Source organism: Canis aureus, chromosome 15 (genome assembly GCF_053574225.1).
Source record: "Canis aureus isolate CA01 chromosome 15, VMU_Caureus_v.1.0, whole genome shotgun sequence".
In the NCBI taxonomy this organism is placed as follows: domain Eukaryota; kingdom Metazoa; phylum Chordata; class Mammalia; order Carnivora; family Canidae; genus Canis; species Canis aureus.
This window is the reverse complement of record NC_135625.1, coordinates 6,439,630-6,455,259: the sequence shown is the minus strand read 5'-3', so window position 1 is coordinate 6,455,259 and position 15,630 is coordinate 6,439,630. Positions and strand designations below refer to the sequence as shown.

Sequence of the window (15,630 nt, the reverse complement as noted above, 5' to 3'; positions counted from 1 at the left end):
AATCTGCTTTGTAAATAGACTGATGTACACTTTTTGTACACAAATATGTTTGTATACAAATCATGTTTCCTACTTTGAATTTTTTTCCTGTGTGTGAATATATCATCATACTCCAGAGTAAACGACTGGATACACCAGGTCTACTGGAGTAGACCGTATCTGGGGATCTCACGGACAGAAGAGTGATGGGTGCCCAGGTGCCTGCTTCTTTCGGGACCCCCCAAAGAGTTGTCGGTGGGGTTTTAAGCCACACAGTATTCTGTTTTGTTTCTTAAACTTAGAGGAAACTTCTTTTTAAAATGACAACAAAGGGGATCCCCGGGTGGCTCAGCGGTTTAGCACCTGCCTTCAGCCCTGGGCCTGACCCCAGAGACCTGGGATCGAGTCCCACGTCGGGCTCCCTGCATGGAGCCTGCTTCTCCCTCTGCTGTGTCTCTGCCTCTCTTTCTCTCTCTGTGTGTGTCTCTCATGAATAAATGAAGAACATCTTAAAAACAAATAAAATGAGAACAAAGAACATAAACCGTTTTGGCCGCGATAAAGGGACAGCAGGGAGGACGGGGACGGCCAGGGACTTCCACGGCAGGTCTTCTACCTCCTGGAAACGAGCTCGTCCCAGACTCTGGTCACTTCGTGGTCTTCTTGGGTCCGCTCAGCGGTCTTCCCCGGAGAGTGGGTGAGATCTGCTGCTTCCCCGCCCCCCGGGCCCCCCAGGACCTGAGGGCTTCCATCACCCCCTTCCGTCCCTCACAGGGCTTGAAGGGGTTGGAGAAAGATCTTTTCCCATGCTGTTTGTCTCATAAAGCCCTATTTTTTTCTCTTCCAGAACCTACCAGAGTTCGGCTTTGGCGAGTCTCCCGACCCCGTGTCCGAGCACCTGCAGGGGAGGAGGGTGCACGGGGCGGGAGGGCTCCGGGGCTGGGGGCGGCGGGGCGGGCTCGGACACCGGGTGGGCTGGGGTGGGGTGTGGAACTCGCCAAAGCCGAACTGTGAAAGGTTCTGCAAGAAAAAAAAAAAAAAAGGGAAAAAGGACTTTATGCACACAAACAGCATGGGAAAAAAATCTTTCTCCAACCCCTTCAAGCCCTGCGAGGGACGGAAGGGGGTGATGGAAGCCGTTTTGTCCTGGGGGCCCTGGGCGAGCCCGAGGAAGGCGCAGATGCTCCTGGGAGCCCTCCGGCCACGTGCACCCTCGTCCCCTGCAGGTGCTCCCCTGCAGCTCCTCACACCTGCCCTTCCGCAGTCACTGTCCCTGCGTGTGGCTGCGCGGGGGCGCCCAGGTCCTCCGCCCCGCTCCCCTCCCCCCCCGCAGCAGGTGCACCCGGGAGGGGGCGCACGGGGGCCCGAGGGCAGCTGCCAACCAGGGTTCAGACGCGGAGGCGGCGCAGGTGCAGGTGCAGGGACCTCGGGGCTCGGCCGCTTCCAGTGGCCCCGCGCACCCCCCCCCCCGCCGCAGTGCGCAGGTGCGAAGGTGCCTGCGGAGGTCCACGGGCTGGGGGCGGGGGGCTCCAGGCAGCGCCCTCGCCGCCGACCCGCAGGTGCCGGAGCGCAGCCGGGTCAGGCCCCAGGCGGGCCCTGCACCCCCCAGGAGGGCCCGGCTCAGCGGGCGGGGCTCCCCGAGAGGCCGCGGTTGCCTGCCGGGCTCCCGAGGGTCTTCCCCGCGGCGCATCCCCTCCCGCGGCAGGTAAGGCTCCGCGCCCCCCGCCCCCGTCTGCTCCAGGGGCCCCTCGCGCCCGCAGGACGCCGGCCGTTGGGTCGTTGGGCTGGTCCCGGGCGGGGCGGGGCGGGGCGGGGCGGGGCGGGCTGTCGGGCCCCCGGCGCCCCGGGCCGCCGCCTCGGTCTCCCCGCGCAGGGCGGCCCGCTGAGGGCTGCGTCCCCAGAGAAGCCACAGGCCAGCCCCGGGGCAGGCCCGAGAGCGCCGGCGGGTGCTCCCAGGAGGAGCCTGGCGGGGCCTGGCGGGCTGCGGGGGGGCCGGGGGGGGCTTCTCCGCCTCCCCCGGGGCAGCACCAGGAAGCCGAGCAGGGACCCGGGGGAGCCTGGGCCGCTCTTCTGTCCTGGAGCCCGCAGCCCGGAGGCTCTGCTAGCCTCCCCCTGTTGGGGCCGGGGCACCCTGACACCTGCCAGCACCTGCCGAGGCGGGGCCCGGGGCTGCAGCAGGGCCACCCCCGCCTGACATGACCAGGCCTGGGGGGCGAGTCCAGCAGCTACATCCGTGCACATCCCTAGTAGGGGAGGGGACGGCCTCCCGCCTGACATGACCAATGCTTGGCCATTGTTATTAACCTTGGCCTTAGTCGTTTTTCAGGGCGCTTAGTGGAAGACTTTTCTTTTCTTTTTTTATTTTGAGAGACCAACTTACAGCAGGAATCAGTCTTTGATTAATTTGTTCCTTTCTCTGTTTAAAAAAGTACTTTTTTTCCATTAATATGTGAGCAGTAGTTTTAGTATATTACACCTCTAAATTTGTAATGCCTTTAAAATTATGATTTGCCTATCATTTAACGTGCATCATTATAAATTAGATCATAATTTAATCTATGTATTTTTCCTGTATATGAAAGGTAGAACAGAAAGCTTAGGAGTTATTATAAATATGACTGACAATACGGTCTAATTATAAAAATTATGGTGTCAACAGACTTTTACAACTTTCATCATGGAAAAGTATTCACAGAGTTTCACCCTTGCTTTGTTTCAATAGAGATAATATATTTACACAGTAAAAGAGAAACATTAAATTGTGCAAAAATAAATTATATAGGCTCTAACAGGCTCCTTCCATAATCCCCAAATGATAGCCTGTTCTCTAGAAATCACCAGATATTTTAAGGTTTTAAAAGGTTTTTAAAGACCTTAAAATATCTGGTTTTGTTTGATTTGATTATTAGTACCATCGTTCTAAAGAATGCAATTAAAACATAATATACCAATTTGAGTTTACACATCCTGTTGTCCGTTCTTACAGGCAATAAACCTGGGGGTCCAGCTTCTGGAGGCAGTTAGGTCTTGAAAAAAAATACCTGAACACTCTGTACCTACAGTCTCTAATTTTTAAGCAGAATAATATTAACTTATATCTTAAAAATCTGTTGTTAGGGTTCATTAAAATGCATTCAGCATTCAAACTGGAGAGATTTACAAGTCAGTATCATGGCTATGTACATATTATTAACTACATAATTAAGGTTAGCGATGGTCTCAAGTAAGAAAACATGTATCTTTTTCTTTAAACCACGTGAAGGAGCATGTTCAAGCTCTCAGGTTCAATTCATTCTCTTTCTTACACTTTATCAACTGCTTAAAACAATTATCATATGTTAGATTGCTTTGTAATCATACCATAACTACTGGTACAGTATTGTGATTTTCCTGGAGTTAATATCTTGTGGATATAGAAAAGTCATATGAAATATTGCAATTTCTATAACCTATTTTTTTGATTGGGAACTACATTATCTTGATCAAAGAGCCATCTTTATCTTCTTACTTCTCAAGTGTATACATGTAATTAGATTAATTGCCCTAAAAAGACAGTCTTCATGGGGCCTCCTTTGTCTTCCTTTCATTTGAATCTTGTTTTAATTTTCCTAGAATACTTTCTTAGGTTAGTTTGGATACTGGAGTTAGCTGAGTCAGAAATGACTCCAAATAATTGTTACTTTAAAAAAAAAGGTAGTTTGTTTCTCCAATAAATATAAGGTAAAGCAACTCCATAACTGTCAGTCTTCTGTTTCATTGCTCCATTATCTCAACACATGGCTTCATTCTCATAGTCCAATATGTCTACTCCAGTTTCCTCTATGATATTGTGATTTATGCATGAGGAGTGAAGCAATGAGGAAGGCTGGGATGTAGAGGGAGGATTTCTTTCTGTTAGGGAAAGAACCCTGACAACTCTTATGTTTATAGTGCAATGGTCTGAACTTAGGCATAGAGCCATACTTAGCCGCAAGAGAGATTGGAAAAGTTTGCTTTAGCTGGATGACCATTGCTCAACAAAATACTCTTATATTGCGAGAGGAGGTTATTAGAGGGCAGCTCGCTGTCTCTGCCACAGTTCTTGCTCTTGAAAAGATAAGAATACTTGCATATCTTTCTTTTCACATGCAAAATTCACAAAGTTCTTTCCATTATGTCACCCATCCCAGGATTTCTAGCTAATGTGTGGTCTTCTCTTTCAGGGTCAATTATAGTACCAAGTGGTCTGACCATATATAAACTGAACTTAAAAACAAACAAACAAACTAAAAAACAAAGGCAGCTTATCTGTACACACTCCCCTCCCCATGCCAAATATGCAGTGGTTTGGTTAACATAGGCAATCGCAATACAACATACAATTTGAAAAAGGGTAAACAGAAATAAAACACTGAACAACTGCTCAAGAGCTATTATCCTATTTCGCTTGGTCAGAATTATGAAGCCTTTAGGCAAAGGCAGAGAGGTAAATCCCCTGGTAAATCCATATGTCAGCCCTGTACTGCTTTCTAGGACAAATCCCTATGTCCTTCACAGTTGAAATTTGTTGTGCTAAGTGGTCCTTCCTTTTCTGTTGTCTTCTGTACCCTTTATGAGATCTACAGAGCATTTGCAGCTAAAGTTTTCCTGATGCAGTTTTGGGATAGAACACTCACAGGCTTCTGCAGACATGTAGTCTCTGCAACAAAACATTTTTAGGAGCACCTGGGTGGCCCAGTTGTTTAAGCATCTGCCTTTGGCTGAGGTCATGATCTCCTGGTTCTGGGATGGAGCCCTGAGAGTCAAGCTCCCTGCCCGGTGGGGAGCCTGCTTCTCCCTCTCCCTCTGCTCCCTGGCTCTTGCTCTTTCTCTCTCTCAATCTCTATCTCAAATAAATAAAATCTTTTTACAACCTGACAATACATTTTTTAGCCAAAAAAAAAAAAAAGAAGAAGAAAAAGGAGGTTTCTAGTGTTTTTACTTTTCATCAATTTCCTCTGCAAATGAACCCAGATGGAGAGCCTATCTGGACATAGAGATTAAACCTGAACACTCTCATCTGTGTATTGGTGTTTGTGGTTTGTCCTTCAGGATCTCTCAGATGATAGGAAACTGCAACCTGGCCAGTTGTTTAACATTTAACAGTTATCACTGAGTTCTTATTGTACCAAGTTGTATTGTCAGTACAAGTTTGATGGTTGTCCAATTTTTTTGTGTATTTTTCAAAACGTAGATCTTTTAGAATTATGCATTTTTCATCAGAACTTTGAAAACTCAAAAAAAAAAAACTTTGAAAACTCATGTCTATGTGTTTATGTCTGGGAACTCAATGTGCCTTTCAATTAAAAGATTTATCAGACAGTTGTCTAATTAGTTCCCATAGATAATTGCATCAGTCTTCCTGGCCTTTGTCAATGTATCTATAATCCTATAACCAATGTTAGTAAAAATGTTACTTTTTTTTACATATTTTCTAACTTTGTTGGGATTTATAGTTTTGCTGTGATTTTAAGAGGAAAATTAAATTTAAAATGTGTTCCCAATTTAAAACAACAAAAAACATACAGAGATGTGAATAAAGACTAGAGCTTTACAAATGAGAATATTTACCAGGACTATTTCCAACTCCCAAACTATTTGGGAAGACAAAAGTATTTTAATAATACAGTTTTCTTTTTATCTATAATAAGTAAAAGTGTAAGTTATAAATTCATTTATTTTTACTTTTAATTTTTTGTTGTCATTGACGTATTTAATATGATATTATTCACCATACTGCATATTACAAAGTTAGTGTTACATTCTGAGAATTTTGAACAATAGAACTAAGTTAAAACGATCGACTAAATAGATCACAATCTCTCCCATGACTGTGACAGCATGAAAAGCAAGATGTATTTTATATGTAAATAAATGTGGTTTGGAGCTACGTTTTTCATTCTCAAGTGATAGTAGAACTTTCTGATTGATGGCTTTATGTTAATAAATAGCTGGACTTTGGGAGACTGGGCTGTTGGAAAACACAAAGCAACTGAACAGTGGAGCAGTGGAGAGGAGCATTTGTGTGCATTGTGAATGAAGTTACATATTTATACTTAAAATGCTATTTGTCATACATTTTTAATCTTTTGACCTCATATGAAACTTTTTTGATCAATCTTTAGAACTATTTTTTTGTTTATCTCTGTATAAATTCACACATATTCATCAATCTGTCTACCTGGGCATGATTTAATTAAATGAGGATTTCACCTGACTTCTTAGCTGATTTTGATAATATACCCACATTTTTTTCTTCAAAGCCCCTAAAGAACAATGTACAATAAATAAATGTATAAAAACTCAAATACTATTCTGTTTTTGTGATGTTTGACATAAGCCAAGTAATGTGCTTCACAATAGGCCTGGACAAGTATGATGAGAGAGGTAGATTATTCCAATGCTAAAACTTCTTCCTTGTCTCTATTACTCCTTTAAACTTTGAATCTACTTGTATCCTTTCCAGTTCATAAATTATTTTTTGAAGGATATGTTGTAAAAATATCCCTAATATTGGCTCCCCCTGCCCTTGAAACCATATTTTGGTGACTCGAAGAGCTAAATCTGAGTGAATTTAAGAGAAATAAGATATTTTGCGGGGAACTTGGGTGGCTCAATCAGTTAGGCATCCAACTCTTGATTTCAGCTCAGGTCTTGATCTCAGGGTTGTGAGTTCAAGCCCTATGTTTGACTCCCAGCGTGGAGCCTACTTAAAGATGATATTTTTAAAGGGGAGAAAATAACTTGTGTGGGACCTGAGAGAAATGGCATCAAGCTAGTTTGTATTATCCATTTCATTTTGTTTTGTTTCTTAGTATGTAGAAAGGAACTGTGTGTGTGTGTGTTATATTCCTGAGAATAAAATTGCACAAAATATAGAGTAAGGAAGGAAGAATAAAAAATTGCTAGAGCATAAAACTTAAATGGACAGAGGAGATTCTATCTAGAAAATAAACAGATTCAGTTGGTATAGTACTTTGACAATTGATTCAAGTAACAGTTGGAAAGAGAGTACATAAGGTGCAGATCCTGAGAGTGGGTATGTGTGGTAGTGGGATTCTGTAGAACATTTTTTTAATGTTGAAATTAAACCAGCAAAGGGTAAATCAGGACATCTCCTGAAATTAGGGAAAAGGGAGGAAGGAGAGCTAGAATTTTTGAGGAGAGCAAAGACAGTAAAGGAGCCATCTAGGAGAGTAGGAGATGAAGGACCTGGAGTTGTGTGATTGTTGGACAGCCTAAAAGCTCCTAAGGTTGTGCCATCACATAAGTAAAGTTGATTAGTTGCAAGAATGCAGAAATAAATGTAGACAATTGGGTTTAACTCAGAAGTGGTGCTTTTTCCAAGTGAGTTTAAATTAAAAAAAAAAAGAGGGGAGAGACAAGGAATTGGTAAAAGAAACATTATATTGATTGACCATGGTATTTAAGATGGCTAAAGACAAGAGGACACCCAATAGGTAAGAGGCAGTGGAAATGCAGTAACATTTGTAGCCCCTATGGTGTAGAGAGATTCTTGGAGCCTAGATCCTTTTTTTTTTTTTAAGATTTTATTTATTTATTCGTGAGATACACACAGAGAAAGGCAGAGACATAGGCAGAGGAAGAAGCGGACTCCTTTCAGGCATCTGGATGTGGGATTTGATCCCGGACCCTGGGATCATGCCCTGAGCCAAAGGCAGATGCTCAACTGCTGAGCCACCCAGATGTCCCTGGAGCCTAGATCTTGAAAGAAGTGACCTCAAATGCTAGTTGGCAAGGATCAGAGAAGGAAATGCCTGAAATTGAGATGAAAGATATGCAGAAATCTGTAAGGACAAGATTGTGGTGAGTTGCTTTTGTAGGGTGAAGAATAGGAACATCAAGGTAGAGGACTCAAGGTGTCAGAAGTGAAGGTGTTGGAAGGATCATCTATACACATACTGAAATCCCAAAAAGACAGGTAACCAGTAAACAGGATGACAGTGAATTGGGAACTGAAGTCATCCAAAAATAAGGATTAATAATGTAGGTATTGGGAAACTGCAACAATAATTTTCATAATTGGAAATATAAAGTAATAACAAGAATTTTATTTTATTTTTTAAGATTTTTAAAATTTATTTATTCATGAGAGACACACAGAGAGAGAGAGAGAGAGAGAGAGAGAGGCAGAGACACAGGCAGAAGGAGAAGCAGGCTTCATGCAGGGAGCCTGACGTGGGACTCAATCCTGGGTCTCTCGGATCATGCCCTGGGCTGAAGGCAGGCGCTGTACCGCTGGGCCACCTGGCTGCCCTAACAAGAATTTTAAATGCAGATAGTTTTAGGGAAATGCAGGAGATAATAGTTTTAAGGATGGAATGAAGAACAGGAAACACACCTTTTTATATCCAGACCCAACGGTTCAACATCTTTTCAGTGGCATAGAGAACAGTTTCTATGTATAAAGACTATGTAAAAGCACTGACCTCTCAGGCAGAGTGCAGGTTTATTGGAACAAAAGGAGTAAGGGTGTTCAGAGAAAATATGAAGACAAAGTGGATTTTGCAGATGATTGGTCATTTCAAAAGGCATGATAGAAAGAGTTCAGGAATTGGGGAAGGCTTTAAAGTGATGAGAATAAGGAAGATTTAATCAATTTGTAGATTGGAATGCATAAGATGCCTAATAAAATGAAGGTTTAGGCTTCCTGTGATTACCTATTTGCACAGGATGAGAGGGCATAATGAAATCAATTCCATCATATTTGAGACAGATGACAGTGGCGAGGCTATGGATTTTAGAAGGGAAGGACATCCATTGATGTCTGGAACTTACTCATGATCCCTGTCAAGTGAAGCCAAGAGATGAGCAAAGTAAATTTGGGGCAGACCGAAAACCAAATTCGGAAGCTGTGAAAAAAGTAAATGGCACTTGGCATGGTCAAAAACCAACAAAAAGGCCAGGTAGGATGAAGATAATTGAGATGAGGTCAGAAATGTGGCTAAAGGCCAAACCATGTAGAAACCAGCAAGCTCTAAAAGACTTGAGTTTAATTTAGAGTGAAATGAAGAGTCTTTAGAAGGTTTTGGGCAGATTTAGATTTAGAATGGCTAATATGAGATTTGTGTAAAATAAATATCCAGGTAAGCAAAAATGGTAGCTTAGAAAAAAGGCACAAGTGATAGAGGTGTTGAGAATTGGTAGGATATTGCCTATATTTTGGAATGAGGTCCGAATTAGATTTTTTGTTGGAATGGATATACACTTGAAGGACAGAGAAGAGTCAGAGATCATTTAAGATCCTTGTTCTAGCCGCCGACCATTGAGTTTCCATTTACTGAGATGTAGAGGGCTGATGGAGAGATTTTGTCTATATGGAGATAAAGTCAGGAGTTCTGTTTTCAACAAGCTGTATTTGAGATATCTATCAGACATGCAAATGGAGCTGTTAAATGAGAAGCTGGTTTTATGAGTCTCGAGTTCATGGATAGGGTTGAGGATTTAATTTACACTAATATTTTATGCTTTTATTTACATTTTTTCCTTAAAAATGTCATAGTTATACTATTGGTATTTTTTAGTCAGCATTTTAACTTTTCTCTGTATGTTTTTAAAAATGAGTGACACTTTCCTCTTTTCACCTTTCTTACCCTGCCTTCTGCTCATTCCTTCGAGAAGTTATAATTTGATTTCTATACTTATTAACTCTTCATTCATGATTTTATCTCCCTTTGCATTGCCCTTTCCCTGGGAACATGGTCCCATTTTATTTGCCTGCTCATTAAGTGTCTCTTTTCATTCTCCTCTCATTCCCCTATTCAGTTCAATATTGAGCTTTTCTTTTTTCTTTTTCCTAAAATAAAATATTTCATTTGAAAAATCTCTAGTATGTTACCTTATGGATGCAGGGCCTTCTCATATCAGTCTTGTTTTTTTATATATTTATTTTAATATTTTTATCTGCTGCTTTATACATTAACTTTCGTTATAGAAAAATTATTACCTGTTTATTGAATTTGATCTCTTAGGTTTACGAGATTATCTTTTCTGAACATTTTGCTGATTCTTGGTTTTATATTCCAATATAAATATTTTTTTTGAATCTGAGATTCCCATTAGGTTGTTTTGAGAGTACTACATATAGCTTACTATACCCTGCCTCCAGGTCTGGTGCTGCATGTGTGGTGATATATACTTCCAGATGGTATGCCTATCTATGACTGGACCTTTGAGCATGGAACCTTTTGATTAATCTGTGTCTCTTGCACAGGGTTCTTTTCTGCTTTCTGGCCAAAGGGTCCTCATTATTCCCTCCTTCCCTTAGGGTAGATGTTTCTGTTGCCTACTGTTTAGTATGATAAGTGAGGGATAAAAAATCTGATTAGCCTGGTTGTCCCTCCAAACATTCCAAACATTCTAAGGCTTTTCCCTATCTCCAAGATGTCCCACATTTGAGTTCAGAACAACTCGTATAACAAACAGAATTGGTATAGAAATGAAAGCACACTCTGAGTTTAGTCACAATCTTCCTACCAAATGTATGCCAGGAATTTAACTAAATACTTTGTATGGAATTCACCATCAGATGCACGAAATAAATCATATTAATATCCCCAGTTTGCAGAAGAGGGTTGTATCAGAGTCCAAATCATTTTACCAAGGTCAGTATAAAATAATCCATCCAATTTCCGTTTGGCAACATGGCCCATACCTAATCCACCATGATTTTCTAGCAGGTCTCAATGAGATGTGTGTGTGTATTTCCTTTTCTGTAATTTGGGTGTTAGTCCTTTGTCCACTCTGGATCTCCTATTTCAGGAATGACTCCTTTTAGCTCCACCTATCTTTTCTCAGTGATGTTCTCACATCGTTGCCCTTTCCTGGGGAATTTTCTTTTTTCTGAATTAATAGTGAAGGGATAATACAAATTACGGGCAAAGTATTTATAGCAATTATCTATATTCATCATTTTAAGTCAGCTACAACTTTGAAGTATTTAAAGTTTCCAGCACTGCAATTATGGCTGTTTTCCATGTTTTAATTGTTACTCTTTGTGTATGAATGTGAAAAGAATTCGGGATAAATCTGAATTCTCTTAAATTATATATAGCATTGTGTTTATGTCTACATTCATAGTTTCTTTTTTTTTCCTATGGAAAGGGTCCAAAGATTTCATTAGTCTTCAAATTGTAGTAAACCACAAAGACACACTATGTAGGAGAAACATGTCCCTACATACGCATATAATACTATGCTTCTATTTTCTAAATAAAATGGGAAACTAAAAAATGCATACAGACCTAGCTACATGAAAATAAATATTTTTCATTGGATTTACCATTGGAAATGAGGGTAAAAAGAGATCCGTGAAAGTACAAAAATGCTAAATCCTAAATCTTGCAAATATAGGAGAACAACAAATGAACATTTCTCATTTCCTCATAAAATGTAACATTATTTACAGACCACATAAAACACGCAAAATCGCTGTAATGGTAGTAAATATGTATTATCATTCTAAATCAAGCCATAACTAATGACACTCTGGGAAAGGTTTAGCTTATACTGAGGCTAGGTGTCTTGCAAATGAAAAGCTATTTAAGTGCTAAAATCAATTGACTATATAATACCATGTTTTCTGATGGGAATAGTGCACAAAAGATGCCTGGAAGTTGTTTGTTACAATGGCTAAATCAGATTCTACCTCTGGTTATTATCAACCCATACATTCGTCATTATAAACTGCTTCATATTTATTTTATTATATTGATTTACTTTAGCACCCAAGACAGTTTGTACTCCTACAAAATTCAGAAAACATTGATTTACTTAAATTATTCAATACTTTACTGTATGGCTATTATGTCATTTAACATTTTAGACAAATCAATACAACTTTTTTTAATTGCCTGTCACATACCTAAGGTATCGCAAATGTGTATCGCTGGAATCATTAATTTGCACTATGTTGATGACATTTTTATAAATCAACTAGCTTAAAACCATAAAGTGGCATATGTGGGGGGAAGTACTAGGATATGAAATGAATAATTTAAGCTAGTTGGAATATATAACTGCAGAATACTTTATTAAGTTTATAATAATTCTATTTCTCAAATAGCTGAAAGGTGGACTGCTGTCTTCTGAGGACATTGTGTATGATTTCTTTCCCCTCTTTTAAGTCTACGTAAGTATGACAGATGAGATGCTAAGTAACCTCAATGCAATGTTTTCTATTCTGAGAACTCTTCTATGGAGAATTTTGACTACAAGGTAGAGGAACCACACTGTATTTGTGCAGAAAAAAATATACTTCAAGCATATTTTTGTATATCAAGTGATAGTGTGCTATCCTTGTGTTTTAGACGAGACCAAAATAATCAAAATGGTAAAAAGAACTCATCCAACAAAATGATCATCCAAAAGTGTTATAGGTCAACTTGCTGACACTATGTCCTTTTCGAACGTTCTAGAAAAAGTTATTGTGCATGTCTCAGTTTTCAACCTAGGATATAAGGCCTGCATGGGCAGGAATTTACATCTGCTTTACTAATCATATATATATATATATATATATATACTCACACACACACACACTCATATGTATATATACACACTTATATTACATATATTTTACATGTAATTACATTCCTAATAATAGGTAATCAGTAAATTCCTAATAATAGGTAATATAAAAGTAAATATTTCTTGATAAGCAATGGATCAGAAAGTATGATAATTGTTCTGTATTTTATTTAACTTGGGTACTAGCACATGATGCTTGAGGAAGCTACATTTGTATTTTCCTACTATATCTAATAATATTGTGTTACATAAAATATGTGCAACATAACAAAAGGTCATGTTTAAGTGGATATGGTGGTCATATTACATTGAAGCTGTATTTGAACCCAGTATCATTATTGCTAAGATATCAGCTATACATTATAGAATGATGAGAAATATAGCAGAGCTCGAAGAAGAAAATAATAGTCACCCAAAGTCACAGCAGCCAAAAGATAGCAAGATAAATACCATTTGTATTTTGGAGAATAATTTTGCACTTGCATATAAATTACTATACTCCAAGACTGCCCTGACAATTCTGTTTAATACTGTCACATATCAAAATACATTTAGAATTACCTACTTTAAATTTAGCGATATTGTAGCCTTGAAGAGTGTATATTGTATGAATGAGTGTGTTGTTACAGTTATACTTGTAATAATTATTTATGTAACTATTTAGTCATTGATTTTATACTGTGTTTGAGGCATCTATTATGATCCAGAAATAGCTGTAGATAATTTCTTGCAATTGAAGAACTTTAGGTCTGAGAAAGGAAAGTACAAATGAGAACCTTAAAAGTGTGCTCGAAGTGATAGACTACAGGAAGAACACGGTGTAGGAATATGAACTATATCAGTGCTTCTAAAATCATGTCTAAAGCATCATTACCCTCTCATCTGTCATAAACTAATACTTCTGAAGAATCCAACAAGAAACTGAAATTCCGGAAAAATGAAAACAAAACATGGAACATATCAATTTTCATTATTAGGTTTGGTAAGGATAAAAGTATATCCAATAGATCAAAATAAACATAGCATTAAAAAAAGAAAATATTCACAAAACATATACTTGTTGATCCTTAAAAATGAACAGACTGGAGATGAGCTACAAGAATCAGTTTTGCTCTAATAACACTGTGTCCTTACACATCACACCTAGTCAGAAATTTATGAATGAAATAGCAGTTCCCTGTATAGAATATTTTTAGGTCCACTTTAAAGAGGTCTATCAATATTTACAGTTTTTATTGTGGTGAAAGTGCTTGTTATGTACTTACTACCAAATCTAGAGTGGATTATAACCTCACTACTTGCAGGAGGTAATACATATTTAACCTCTTATATAGTTTGAAAAATATATGTCAAAGAAGCGAGACAGAGGTGCATGTTGATAAAAGTAGGAGAGGAGATTATAAAGCAAGTTCAGCATACTAATTTATAATTTTTATCCAAATGTAGAGTTATACTTGGTTTTTGAAGTATACTCCCCTAAAAATTTATAGTATAAATCTTTTCAGTTTAAGCAAGTTTTTTGATGAAAAAATGTTTAAAAATAGATTCAAATCCGTGGATCTATCATTGATTGATCTAATTAATGAAAAATACAAAGCAGGGATCCCTGGGTGGCGCAGCGGTTTGGCGCCTGCCTTTGGCCCAGGGCGCGATCCTGGAGATCCGGGATCGAATCCCACATCAGGCTCCCGGTACATGGAGCCTGCTTCTCCCTCTGCCTGTGTCTCTGCCTCTCTCTCTCTCTCTCTCTGTGACTATCATAAATAAATAAAAATGTAAAAAAAAATACAAAGCATTGTATTAAAATAATAAGGGATTGGTGATAACTTCCCTCTTTTATATTTTTATGAGTTCCTATTTAAAAAGTTTTTATTTTAATTCCTGTTAACATACGTAGTTAACATTAGTTTAAGGTATACATTACAGTGATTCAATACTTTCATTCATTACCCTGTGCTCACCATGACAAGTACACTCCTTAACCCCCATCACCTATTTAATCCATAGCATCCAGCCTCCTCCCCTCTGGTAACCACCAATTAATTTGTTTGATTAAGAGTCTTTCTTGATTTGTATCTCTCTCACTCTCTCTCTCTCTCTTTTCCCATCTGCTCATGTGTTTTGTTTCTTAAATTCCACATAATAGAAAAATCATATGGTAGTTGTCTTTTTGTAACTTATTTTGCTTAGTGTTATATTCTTTGGCTCCATACATATTGCTGCAAGTGGCAAGATTTCATTCTCCTATGACTGAATAATATTCCGTTGTGTATATACATATACACTACATCTTCTTTATCCATTCATCAATTGATAGACACCTTAGACTGCTTCTGTATCTTGGCTATTGTAAGTAATGCTGCTACTTAAATTCAAAATGTATGAAAGACCAAAATGTGAGACCTGAAAGTATACAAATCCTAGAAAATAACCCAGGGGTAACTTATTTAACGTCGACTATAATAGCAACTTTTTTCTAGATATGTCTCCTGAGACAAGGCAAACAAACACAAAAACTATTGGGACTACATCAAAATAAAAAGCTTTTGAACAGTGATGGAAACAAGTAAAATTCAAAGGCAACCTACAAATGAGAAAAGATATTTGCAAATGACATATCAGATAAAGAGTTAGTATCCAAAATATGTAAAGAACTTCTAAAACTCAACATCTCAAAAGCAATCCATTTTAAAAAAAGGGCCGAAGACATTGACATATGAAAAGACATACCATCAGGAAAATACAAATCAAAACTACAATGAGATACCACCTCACAGCTCTCAGAAGGGCTGCAATCATCAACAGACATGGGGGACAATTGCTGATAACTTTCAACTAAGTACATATTAGCATCATGACCTGTTTTACTCATAATTGTTAAATTATGGAACATGTCATAACATTCCCTACAAATGTTTTTCTTCCAAACTTCCAACTTTATTTTGTGCCCTTGGATCTTATCTGCCATGTTGCATTCCTTCCTTGTGTGAAAGGATTAAAATCATTAAAAATACCAAAGAAAGATTGACTATCCAATTCTCATCATTGAAGAGTTGGAACCAAACTGGTTTCTTATCTGACAGG

General features: G+C 39.0%; 1 long non-coding RNA gene across 2 annotated transcripts in view; it reads left to right on the top strand.

The window, feature by feature from the left end:
* Nucleotides 1-1,484: 1,484 nt before the first annotated feature.
* Nucleotides 1,485-15,630, top strand: part of LOC144283923 (uncharacterized) — a 57,702-nt gene continuing 43,556 nt past the window's right edge. For both annotated transcript variants that reach the window (XR_013352418.1, XR_013352417.1), the window contains exons 1-2: nt 1,485-1,684; nt 12,083-12,148. This is a non-coding gene — a long non-coding RNA (uncharacterized LOC144283923). The remainder of the gene's footprint in view (nt 1,685-12,082; nt 12,149-15,630) is intronic.